The sequence below is a fragment of the Peromyscus leucopus genome, chromosome 2 (genome assembly GCF_004664715.2).
Source record: "Peromyscus leucopus breed LL Stock chromosome 2, UCI_PerLeu_2.1, whole genome shotgun sequence".
Lineage (NCBI taxonomy): Eukaryota > Metazoa > Chordata > Mammalia > Rodentia > Cricetidae > Peromyscus > Peromyscus leucopus.
Genome location: NC_051064.1, coordinates 138,812,562 through 138,823,603, shown reverse-complemented (window position 1 = coordinate 138,823,603; position 11,042 = coordinate 138,812,562). Strand labels below are relative to the sequence as shown.

Sequence of the window (11,042 nt, the reverse complement as noted above, 5' to 3'; positions counted from 1 at the left end):
AAAGCAACAGTTGAAGTTCCCAAGACTGGCTGGCCTGCTGTCCCAGCTCCAGCCAGTGGCGGACAATGGAAACCTCGGTCCCCAGCCCCAACCTCACAACCACTTATTGTAGGGATTCCTGGACTGCCGGGTCCTCCCCACAAATGCAAAAGCCCCGTCACTGTCACCAGGGAAAATTCCTTCTCTGGAATTGGGGCTAACAAGAGAAAGGGTGCTTGGGATAGGGCTGGGAAACCTGAGGGGGTTCTGGCATGTCTTCCAGAAACATTTCAGGTGGACAGGCCAATGAGGCAAGGTCCACAAGGTTGTACAGGGCACAGCAAACAGGCTGTGTGACCTCAGGGAAGTTTCTTGGTCTGGCTGAGCCGCCACCTTCCCCTTGTAAACAGGGCTTTAGCCTTTGAATGAGAAGAGGAGAGCAGGAGGGAGGAGCCTGGGCGTGGAGGGCAAGCTGAAGCCTGGCTGGTGCAGAAGGTCCCCGGGGCTCCTCTGTTTTCCCGTTTGCACACACTGCAGCATTCAGCACACACTCCCCCTCCTGCCTGCTCAGGGCTTCTCTGGCTGGAGCCATTGAAAACTCCCCAGCACTGGGCTACCAGCCAGGGCTTCTTAAAGTCACCAGCCTCCCGCCGAGGGCTCAGCAGGGCCTAGCCAAAGCCCATCACTCACCACTGGAGATTATCACATCACAGCTTGCAGAATGGCAGGGTGCCTGGCGGGAGCCTGGCACCAGCTCCCTGTCCTCCTGGGCTGGGAAATGGCTAGAACAGCACCCCATCATCCTGTCCCCCCAGAGAATCCATAGGACCCTCTGTCTTCCTTCCCCATCGCCCAGGCCACACCGGGGGTTCCAGAGTTCCAAGGCCATATTCCAGCCAGGGACACTGCAAGCCTTGTCCCCACTGGGCCAAGAGACATGGAGCTCTGGGCTGGATTGGGTCTACTCACACCCCACTCTTGGTTAAGAACAAAGACTCAGGAGCCAGACTGTATGGAGTTCAAGTTTAGCTGTGTGACCCTAAGTGAACAACTTAAGCCCTTTGTGCCTAGTCTCATACCTATAAAATGACAAAAATAACAGTATCCACCTTCCTGCTTGTTGGAAGGCTAATCAGTTCTTTATAAAGTGTTTGGAAGGCAGCCTGGTGCTGCCTGAATGGCTGGGTGAGTGAATGAGTGTGTCACGTGCCCAAGCTTTGCTGCCCAGACATCTTCTTCGGACCGCTATCATAACTCTTCCTCCAGCTGTCTCTGCCATGATACACATCCCAAGAGCCCTTCCCACACAGGATCTCTGAGAGGCTTCCTTAATTGAGATCCTCAGGTTTGTCAATGACATAATCTCAACTCCAGCTGGATTTTTGCCAGGCAGTAAGTATACTTCTGGCTGGCATTTCCTGAATGGGATGGAGGATCAGGCATTAGGTAGGACTTGATCCAGGCCTTCAGCCATGCTTTTGGGAATGTCTCCCCCCATGCTGACACAGCGCCCCCCTCTGCATGCTACCCACACTCACTCCCACCTCCAGATACCAGACATCCTTCTCAGCAGGGGAACCAGTCATGTTCATGGGCGCAAACCTAAAAACCTTCTCCCTGCCGAGGCTGGATGATGAAGCCTCAGGGGAGGACTCGGGTTGGCCAGGCCTTGTTCATGTGCCCTCCCCTATGACACAGTAGGGTGGGGTCCAATACTGTGACCAGCAGCCTAACAGGGTGAGGGGATAGTTCCCAAAGCTGCTGTTGGCGGAGATGATGGGGGCTGGGGATGGCACAGTTTGACAGACTCAGCCTGGGCCTATGCCAGCTGAGATACCATCAGGCCCTACAGGCTCTCCTTGTCTGTACTGACATCCATCAGACCCCAGGGTACTGCTAGGGACGGCTCTGGGACCCACCCGCTACCAGAGCATGGAGTCTTCAAGGCCCAGGCTCTGGTCACCTCAGCCCCGGCCCCATGCCCAGTTCAGCAGAAAATCTTAGTGTGGGCTCTTCCAAGCCCTGCAGAATCAATCCCACATCCCTCAGGAAACAGGAGATGGGACACTGTGCCCCGTGGAGAGGACAAGATCCATGCTCCAACAGGCATCTTCCAATAAGACAATGCAACCTGGGCAGCCAGGACTAAGGGAAGCCATTTGGAGATTCAGGCTCCAGCACTCTCTGGGCCACTGCTGGGTTATCACACCAGCAGCTTCCTCCCATCCCACAGGCAGGACATCCACAGCTCCCACTGATAAACACAGCTGTCCTGTGCCGCACACCAGCCACGCTCTGGACCTCGGGGGCAAGGAGACAGCCCACCTGACTTCATGCCTTCTACAGACATGTATCATACAAGTATGAGATAGGCATATGGCATGTAGGACACCAAAAAACAGGACAGCGTAGCAGACTGTGGGCTGCTGATAGCCTCCATTCAAATCCTGACTGTGTCTCCTGCCACCCATTGGGTAATGTGACCTTCCCAGGCCAGTGTTTCTTTATTTTTTTAGATGTTTATTTATGCATATACTATTTTAAATTTTACACTTAGTGGGGAGGAGGGGGAGGGGGAGAGAGAGATCAGAGGAGAACTTGTAGGCCTTGGTTGGGAGTCACTTTTCTCCTCCTCCTGTGGAGGTCACTGGCTCTGGCAACATGCTTTTACTCAATAAGCCATCTTGTGGGACTTTTGCTGTTTTTGTTTGCTTGCTTGGAGATGGGGGTCTCACTGTCACCCAGGCTGGCCTCAAACCCATGTCGATCCTCTTACCTTAGCCGCCCAAGTGCTGGTATTACAAGTATAAGCCACCAGCTTGGTCTCTTTTTCTTTTTTGAGACTAGGTAGCCCAGGATGGTTTTAAACTTCTGATCCTCCTTCCTCTATCTCCCATGTGCCTCCCAAGTGCTATGATTACTGGTGTGTGTATCACCAAGACCACTGTATGTGGTGCTGGGGAGGGAGCTCAGGGCTTTGCCCATGCAAGGCAAGCATTCTACCAAATGAGCTACATCCTCAGCTTGTAAGCTTCTTTATTAGCCAGGGATAAGAATCCCAGGGCCGCAGTTCCCAACAAGAATCGAATGGTACAAATAGGCTATGTGTGTGGGACACTGATGCTGTCCATTTGATCCCCTTACACCTCAGAATACATGCTGTCAGTGTCCCCCAACTTTGCAGATGTGACACCTGTAAGAGGAGAGATCTCTGGCTGTAGAGCCAGAAAGAGAGTCTGCGTGGCTCCAAGTGCCTGTCTCACCCTGCCTCTTTATCTCCACCATCCCATCCATGATGCAGAGCTGCTCTGTCAGCATGAAGGGCTGGTCCTCACCTCACACAATGCCCAGGTCTCTTGGGACACCAAGGCTCCACACTGTCAGCTCCAGCCAATCAGAGTGGATCCTCAGTCAAACATGCTCCTGAGCTGCAGTTACCTTGGTGACCAGGAATGTCTCTGCTTCAGGAAGCCCACCCAGGCTCAGCTTCCCACCAGGTCTCCAACACTCCACCCACCACCACCACCACCACCACCACCACCACCCCCACCACCACCACCACCACCACCACACATGATCATCCTGGGGTGGGAAGAGCCCAGAAGGAGAGGCCCTGGAAGGGCTGGCTCCTACTGACAGCAGGAGAGGGAGGGCTGTACTGTTCAGAGGCTACAGTCTGGGCTCAGAGCCCCAGGTACAGGGGAGACTTGAGGGGCTTGAAGGAAATCTAGGTTCAGGGGAAAGAGGCTGGGAGTGAGCACCAGACTCCGATTCCTTGAGAACTAACTGTTCCCCAAGTCTTGGAAGCGGAAGAGCCAAGACGGGAGACTATGAACTGTGCTGTGGGTCCCTGTCATTGACTGCTGTGTGGCTCTGGACAAGTAGTCTCACTGCTCTGAATGCATGCAAAGTGAGCACATGCAAGCTGACCTCGCTGGCCCTGGCAAGAATGAAGGTGAGGACGCAGGAAAGGGCACACAGGAATCAAGTGCTACCTCCCAAGAGAGGTGCTCCCGGGACACCTGCCGTGATGCTGGGTGCTACTGTGACCACACAGGAATGTCCTGGCCACAGAGACACGGAACAGAAAGCTGGAATGTACTCCGGGTTCAACCTGAGGACTCCGTGGCCGCTGTTGCTGCCTGTGGTAAATAGCAATGGCATCAACAGGACAAAAGCCACTTCCCGGGGATGACTCAGCTCTGAGCCATGCAGGTTCTAAGGTAGCCACGCCAGCAACGCCATGTAAGAGATGTGAAATAGAGGCACAGAGAGGGTAAACACAGCCCAAGGTCACAGAGCTGGGGAGAAGAGGAGGTCACAGGTCTCCACTGCTCTCAAGTACTATGGGACAGTGCCAAATAGAGTGTTCTGGGAAGAGTGTCTCTGCCTGGGATACTCACACAGACGACATTCCCAAACCCCCTCTTGGGTCCCCGAAATGCTGGCTCTGTAGCCACCCGGCCTGGGGTTCCCCTCCCCTTTAGGGCTTGGCTCTGCTCAGCCCAGCTCCAGAGCCAATTTGCAATTGCATAATGGACAATTAGAAGCAAGCTTTCTTCTCTTCCAAGGGAGCAATCAGCCTGATGGCAAAGACAGAGCAGAGAGGACCCAGGAAGCCTGTCCTCTGATCCCTGCCAAGATGGACAGCCTTAGTCCTGACCCAGCCTAACTGGAAAAATCTGAGCTCAAGCGTCCCACTGGCCCCCATCTACCCCCCCCCCAACCCCATCCTCATCTGCCTCCTATCTCCCCTCTAGGAAGACATCCTGGCCCATGGCTTTCCTGTGACACTGTGGCTCCGATGTCATCAGGCCTCTATCTGGTTGGTGACACCTGGCCTGTCTCACATGCTCTGTAATTATGACTTCCTAGGCACTGTACCAAGAGTTAAGATTATACTTGCTAGTTCTGCATCTACCAGGCCCTCAGTCCACAGTCTCACTTCACAGTAGGAAATGGAAACACATAACGAGCTCACACTGCAATGACTCTCCTCATCGGGTGTCAGCTGGTGCTGGCCCCATTCCAACCTCCCCCACAGGTCAGTCCTAGACACAAGAGTCTCCTCAACCCCCAATCTCCAATGCCCGGTGGTCTTCTAGGCCAAAGGTGACCAGCCAGCCAGCTGGCTCCACTCAATCTAACAGCTGCCAGGATACTTCAGAAAGCCCTGCATACTGACATCTAGGCCACCAGGCATCTAAAGCCTGCCCTATCCCCCCCCCCCCCCATTCCCACATCTCCACACAACGGCTTCAGGAGAGAAACAGCTGACCTGAGTGCTACAGTAGAACTAGGGAACCTGATTAACTGTTCTCTGAGGTAGGAAAGACCCTCCTCTCAAAGGATTAGGCAAGTCCCTAAAAATGCTCCCCAGCATCTGGTACAACTCAATGACCAGATGCCTGCATGGACCAGACACCATTCGGGACACGGCTCATCACCGGCAGATCCGGAGGCTTCCCCGGCCCCCCTCCCTAACATATACCCAGTGACATACATCCCCTTGGAAGCTACTGTGGTCACCAGGAATGATAGGGAAGCATCAGAACACTGGAGAGAGCAGGAAGCGGGGAGGCACCCAGAGCCTGGATGGACCCCAGGACACCAAGTGAACACAAAGCAGACCCAGTGGTGAGGGACAGGCCAGCCGCAGAAGTAAACAGCCCATGCTCTGTGACTCATGTGATTCATGTTTAATGCATCAACCATGCTGTGTGTTGTTGGAGCACAGCCACTGTGGTGATATATTGCGTACCTAATAAACTTTGCCTGAAGACCAGAGAACAGAACAAGCCACTAGAACGAAACATAGAGGCCAGGCAGTGGTGGCACACACCTTTAATCCTAGCACTAAGGAGGCAGAGATCCATCTGGGTCTCTGTGAGTTCAAAGCCACCTTGGACTACATGAGATTGACTCGGTCTAGGAGAGAAACAGAGCCAGACAGTGGTGGCACGCACCTTTAATCCCAGCACTTGAGATCTCACGCCTTTGCTTGGGAAGCACACACATCATTAATCCCAGGAAGTGATGGTTGGGCAGAGGAAGGTATATAAGGCCTGAGGGACAGGAACTAGAGGGCTTTTTAGGCTGAGGAGTCCTAGAGGTAAGAGGTGGCTTGTTCCTGTGTCTCTCTGATCTTTCAGCATTTACCCCAATATCAGGCTCAGGGTTTTTTTATTAAAAGACCCTTCGTGTTACAGTCACTCAGGACAGGACATTCCCCAGGAGAGGAGGTGTCAAGCCATGGGTCCCCAGTACTCAAATTGTTCAATTTCAGAGGCTGGATTGGCTTTGTCTGCCGTCCCAAGTTTTCACTGAGGTCTGTGTTTTCCTTTTTTAATTTTTTTTTTATGGTGTTTTGCTGGCTTGTGTGTCTGTAGGAGGGAGTCGGATCCTCTGGAATTGGAGTTGCAGACATAAGTGAGTCACCATGTGGGTGCTTGGAATTGAACTGAGTCTCTTAACCAGTGGTCTTAACTACTGAGCCATCTCTCCAGCACTTGAGGTCTGTGCTTTTGATGGATCTGAAGTACCTTGCTTCGCATCAAAAAAGGCCTGGACTTTGGAGGGAGATGGACATGGAAGCCTCCTGAAATGCACAGAGGGTAAGGGCTGGTCCCACAGGCCTCAGACAAAGGGCCCACTTGTCACCAGGCCAGTCCCAGACTATAATGATGCTCAGTTGGTGGCATGCCAGACCTCAGGGTATTGGGCAGTCTTGGCCTCTCCATCATGGGTCTGCAATGGTTGGACTTCTCCAACCTCCCTATGGCATCTCAAACTTCTGTTTCTTTCCTGGGAAGAAGGGTGCATGTCACACAGACCCTTCCCCTCAACAGACGTGCTCCCTACTCTGGCCCTCCTGAGCCCGTGTCCCATTGTGGAGTTGTAGCTAGCCTGGACCCAAATCAACCCTCCTGGTGACATTTACAAGTCCCTGGCTATAGCAGGGCTATTCAAGTGTACAGTGCAAGTGTCCATCTCCTGGCTCAGAGACAGACTTGGATGGGACCCGAACATTCTCCAACCAAACTGGAGTCAGTGTCACCTCCTCAGCTTGAGGGGTTTCCTTGAAGGCACCAGAGGACAGGTCCAGGTGCCGTCTATGCATACCGTTGGTTCAAATGTGACCCCCAGCTCTGCCAGAGCCCTGGTGGTCTCTCTGTTGGACTGAAAGGTGACTGTAGCTAGGGGAAATGCAGGGAGTAGTTTAAGCCTCGGGTCTGGGAAGTGGGGAGCAGAAGGCCCTCGTGGAGATGCTCAGAGCCTGAACCACTAAAGGAGCTATGCTGTGGCACACGTGACAGGCTTTATCCAAGCTCCTAAGCGCTCTAGAGTATTACTAGGGCTCGGCTCTCCATGGCAGCGGAGTAGCATGGTTCGTGACACAGGGTTTTGGGTCATGACATCGGGAGATCTATGGGCTTCAACTCTGTCCCTTCCTGACCACGCCATCAACCCAGGGGAACCTGGCCTTAGGTTCCTTCTTGGGGACCTGAACTTCACCTGAACTATTCTTTGTGAGTCTCTGGGGGCAGACTTTCCCCTCCAAGCTTCAGTTCCTCCCTCCATTCGAGGGATAGGATGGTATCTGAAGTCTACCCACTGCTTTTTCTTCTCCTCCTTCTCCTTCTCCTTCTCCTTCTTCTTCTTTTGAGACAGGGTCACACACTGTAGCCCAATACAACCTCAAACTCATTCCCATCTCCCCTCAGATCCAATGGTTAGGATTATGGCTGAAACCGTTTTTGAGAACATCAAATTAGTGGGCCTAGGCTGCCAGAGTTGGAGAGATCTTTTTCCTGGTGGGGACAAAGAGGCCATACAGAGAGGCCACTGCATCTGACAGGCATCCTGGCTGGGCCTGTCCCTCACCATGGGATGGAGAAGGCTTGGGGTGAAGTTCTGTGGTAGAACACTTACTCATCTGGTACATACAAGGCCCTGGGCTTCCGCTCAGTACTTAAACAAATGATCAAAACAAATTTCACTTTTTTTTGGGGGGAAGGGGAAACAGTAGACCCAGGAAAGAGTCTATAGCAAGAATGAGAGTAGGTAAGTGGAGGTATCTCTGAGGTGGAGGCTGATGGTGAACAAGGGTTGGAACTAAGTTTGCCTGGGAAACACCACCACTGAAGCGGGTTCAGGTATATTGTCCAAGCCCCACTTCCACACACCCATCCTCTGCTGTGGTTTAAATGTGTCCCCCAAAGTTTGTGTGTTAGAGACTTACACTCCAGACACACTTTAGTGTAAGAGGACGTGTGTGGTTTTTGGGAGGTCACTGAGACTGGATGTGGCCGGGAGGTGGGGAGTTCATGGTGGCTTTATAAGAAGAGGAAGAGGGGGTGGGGGTGGTGACACACACCTTGAATCCCAGGGAGGCAGAGGCAGGTGGATCTCTGTGAGTTCGAAGCCAGCCTGGTTTACATAGCAAGTTTCAGGCCAGCCTGGCCTACACAGACAGACCCAAAATGCCACGTTCTCACCCTGTTGGATACAGTGCCTTGGATCATATAGGAAATGGCAGGAAGGTCCTCACAGATACAAGCACAGTGTTCTTGAGCTTTCCAGCCTCCAGGACAAATAAACCTCGACTCTTTAAAAATGACCAAGTTTTAGTTATTTTGTTATAGCAACAAAAAATAGACCAAGACACCCTTCTGGAAAACCAAACTTTGTGGTTTCAACGGAATTAGGCTTGTACAACTCTTATGATTCAGTTTCTACATTAGCTAAGTAACAATAATAAACCAGACCACACAGTGTACTGAGACACAGTCTGCAAACGGCCTGGCACAAACAGAGTGTACAACAAATGTCAGCTCCGTGGCACCTCCTCATCCATCCACCAGGACACCCCGGCACAAGCGAGGTGCAGGAGGGCGCTAGCAGCTGGTCCCTGGTTTGTCTCTGTCCGCCACTGAGCTGACAAGTGTCCGGATGTTTACACTAGATGGTCAGGGCCCCCTGCCTGTCCAGGACAGACTATATAAACACATGCAGTCCCACGGTGCCTGTTGAGGGCTTCCCACACACACACTGCTCACCTCTGGGTTGGCCTCATTTCGTGTTACCCCTCGCCCAGGCAGACACTGCCTACGGATGTTTGCTGTGTCCCACTGGTACCTGCAAGACGTCCTGACCAGGTCTATGATCACCTCAGATAAGGAGAGAGGGAGAGAGCTGAGCTCTGCTACAGCAAGTGCTGGAAGGTTCTATTTCCACATGTGTACAGCGGGGTAACATTAGCGCCAGCCCCCGAATATGATGACCGTGAAATGACGTGGATGTGGCCAAAGCACTCCAAACAGTTCCCAGCTCAAGGAAGGAGCCAGAAAGATAAGAGTGGACAAAATGTATTATTGTTTCCTGGGTAGAGCATGGCCAAGAAGTCAACGAGACACTGAGAACACATCCCAGTACAAATAAAAAACCTCCCAGCTAGCCTGTGCCAAGTGATTTCCTCCCAATAACTCACCAGCCTCTCACAGCAACCTCAGGAGCTACACCACTGGCCCACATCTGTAGAAAGGAAGCATGTCTCAGAGGGGCCAAGTCACTTAACTGGGGTCACACAGCCCCACCACACCATGGTCCCATAGAGACTTGTTTCTGGGCTTCTCTCTCCATGCCTCTCTCCATTCTGGGAAGCTAGATAGGGGCCCTGCTGCTTCTAAGCCAGTGGTTCTCAACATGTGGGTCACGACCTCTCTGTGGGTTAAACGACCCTTTAACAGGTCTCCCCAGAAGGTCAGACAACACAGATATTTACATTACGATTCACAACAGTAGCAAAGTTACAGTTACGAAGTAGCAACGAAAATAATTTTATGGTTGGGGGTGTCACCACAGCATGAGGAACTGTCTTAAAGGGTCACAGCATTAGGAAGGTTGAGGACCCCTGCAAAGACATCGGGGCAATGGGAACTTCCTGAGGCCCAGGGCTCAGCTGTCAGGCCACCCTTGCCCACTGCCTGAGGCCTGCCACTGAGAGGCCTCTTGGTGTGGAAAGAGGAAGAGGGACTTCCTCATCCAAGTACCTCACTGACCCAAACCCATGACCCTTACGGGCACCCAAGGCCGCAGGTGTTATTAGCCCCTTTCACAGAGGAGGAAATGAGGGTCCAGGAGACAGTTACTTGCTTAGTATCATAGCCACTGAATATATAGGACAGCGACTCACACAGCCTACCCGACAGGCTTAGGTGTCTCTGAGGAGAGAAAGGACAAGGAAGGACATAGACACCTTACACAAATGATAAGGCCTTCAGGGAAGGCCAGGTCGGGGGCGGGACACACACTATGGGCTCAAGAAGAATCTGTAAAGCACATACAAGGGGCCTCCCCCCTGGGAGAAGGGCCCCTCACACAGACCAGAATCTGCTGGGAGCCAGGCCTGACCCAGGAGATACTTCCCCTGGGCAACCACAGGTAGACAGCACCTTCCTGAGGAGTGGAGCCTGCATGCCGGGTCAGGCATGGGTCTGCTGTGCCAGCCATTAGCTGACTCCATTTTCCAACAGTCCCGTTGCAGAATTCCATTTGAGAGAAGAGACATGGAAACATGGATGGGCCAGCAGTGTTCTCTACGACCATGCTGCTTGGAGGGTCCTAATGACACTCGTGTCCCTGGCCACCTTCCTCCTCTCTCTGCAGACCCCTGACGGTGGCTCTTGTGACTACCAAGCAGCTGGGTCAATATCTGAGGTCAGGGTTAGCGCCCTGTGTCAGTTACTTTTCACATGACCATGACCAAACACTGGAAAAAAGCAACATGAGGAGGAAGGTTTATCCTGGGTCACAGTTGGAGGGTGCAGTCTCTCCAGTGTGAGGGCACCATCTATCATGGTGGGGAAAGCATGGTCACAGGGATGTGGGTGACCAGACATCACATCCACAGGTAGAGAGCGGAGAGAGACAAATGCTGGTACCCAGCTCTCTTTCTCCTTTTTATTCAGTTTGGGACACCAGTCCAGGGGATGGTGCCGCCCACAGTCAGGGTGGGTCTTCCCATCTCAATTGACCCAGTCCAGAACTCACTCACAGACATA

At 52.7% G+C, this 11,042-nt stretch overlaps 1 protein-coding gene across 3 annotated transcripts in view; it reads right to left on the bottom strand.

The window, feature by feature from the left end:
* Ece1 (endothelin converting enzyme 1) overlaps window positions 1–11,042 on the bottom strand; it is a 100,443-nt gene that overhangs the window by 66,469 nt on the left and 22,932 nt on the right. The window contains exon 1 of one of the 3 annotated variants that reach the window (XM_037203093.1): window positions 9,118–9,136. The exons of 1 other annotated variant lie outside the window; for it this stretch is intronic. The gene's annotated coding sequence lies outside the window, so the exon portion shown is untranslated. Of the gene's footprint in view, window positions 1–9,038; window positions 9,058–9,117; window positions 9,137–11,042 lie in introns of those variants that run through there. One more of the 3 variants, XM_037203091.1, reaches the window with a different exon arrangement.